Consider the following 2,058-nt stretch of genomic DNA (forward strand, 5'->3'; position numbering starts at 1 on the left):
GAGGTGCTCTTTTTTAAGAGCTAATGTAATTCTACTTGTGCACCTAACCCATATTTGTTGAATGATTGAGTGCTAATTGACAAAAACCTGATGTCTCATGCCACCAGTGTAATGCAACAATACAACCTGTTATAGCATTTTTATGTTATAGTTACAAATTGAACAGTAATATTTAAGAAATCAATCGTAGACAAACTACCAAAAAAATGTTGGTCCAACATCTCAATTCCCAGTGAGACATGGTCTGTTTGTGCCATGTTTGCCTTAGACAAGTTGCAGTTCCATACTGCAATGATCTTTGTGTTTGTCACTTGGCACACTGTCAAAATACTGACTTGAAATACATAATGCGCAACTGTGAAAGGTTTTACTGTTTGTTTGTTTGGTGTTTGTTTGATATCAGTCTCTCCCTTGCGCTTCAAAGGTCACCAAGAGCTTCCTGGCTCAGGTAAAAAATGGACTCTCAAACCACATAGGTATAATATGTCACCTCCGTTTGATACAATATTATACCTACATTTGCATGCATTGATTATGAATGATCAATCACACTCACATTTTACCTGTAATAGGCTTCAACCCCATGACTTTTTACTTGTGTATCCCTTACTGGCCTGCACTCACACTGGTCCACGGCATTTGGGCTTCTTGTGTGATGTCATTTCATTGCAAAATGTTGTGTAACTGCCACTTTCCTGATATTGTGGCTTTTTCAAAAGTCATTCTGTTTCTACTGTGCAAGGAGGTGGCTATCGTTAATAACTTATGAGAAGAGCAATTTCACTAATCACATGACATGACTTGTTCGCATTTGCTTGCGCAGAGCAAGCATACAAGGGGCTTTGACTTTGTGGATTATTTCCAGTCATTTTGTTTAGTTGTATTATGCACCAGAGTCGGTTATCATTAAAGTTCCCTTATTGTTCCCCACCTACACACAACAGATGGATTCAAGAAACTTTAGAATGCGTGAGGCTTGAGAAAATCAGATTCTCATTAAAGGGTTCTCTACAGGCCTTTCACAAGATCTGGCAGCATTTTCTACTACATATAGACAGACACCTTGCATATTGAAGCTGAAAACCAATGAACTACTGAGCTGATGATTATGTATTACTATGTATTATTTATTTATCTACTATTACCGTTATTATTTATTACCATTCCCTTCTCTTTTGTTGTTGTATTCATGTTGCTATATTATTTCTCCACTGTAGTATGAATGTGCGTGACTGGGTGAATTGTCTGTGTCGGGGAAGGGTAATTGCCCTCTAATATATCTTGATTTTAAAGATGACCCTTTTTCCACTGTTTAACTACGGCAAGATTTAATACATCTGAGGGATGATTATTTGTGTGCATTTATATGTTGTTGTATGTCTCTGTACCCATCCTTTGAATGAAAAATTCAATACAAATATTTGACAAAAAGTTCTCAAATGTGACTATATTTTCGCAGTTTTAAAGGGGAACTCCACTTTTTTGGGGAATTTTGCCCATCGTTCACAATCATTATCAGGGATAATAACACACATCCTTTTTGAGGGGGGGTCAGAGGGCTTATAGATGATAAAAAACGCTTTCAAGATGTGGCTAATGGGAGCCAATGTTGTAGCCTTCAGAGCCCTCTAAAACTACTTCAAAACCCTTCATCAACATTTTATATACACACTGCAAGTCTATATATAGTGTAGTAATAGACAAGTTCATAACAATATGTAATATGTACAAATTTTACCGTATTTTGGTCATTTTAATCAATATTTTAATATTGATTATAATATATAATATTTAATATTTCATTTTAATCAATTCCTTCTCTCGTGCATTTATTTCCGTTTCCATAGCAGCGCACATCTGACTTCCGGCGTCTAATGTGTGTTCCTACTTGAGCAAACAAACACGCGAGTGCGTTGTAATCATGGCAGACTTGGTAACAGACAACGAAAACAACTATTTTTAGGATTTACAACCTTATTTTTTTTAAGCTGAATACACAAACGGAGGATGAACTGCTGCTTGTAGAAGCGAGCACGAAGAAGAAGGTGAAACGTTGGA

Source organism: Entelurus aequoreus, linkage group LG07 (assembly GCF_033978785.1).
Source record: "Entelurus aequoreus isolate RoL-2023_Sb linkage group LG07, RoL_Eaeq_v1.1, whole genome shotgun sequence".
Taxonomy (NCBI): Eukaryota; Metazoa; Chordata; class Actinopteri; order Syngnathiformes; family Syngnathidae; genus Entelurus; species Entelurus aequoreus.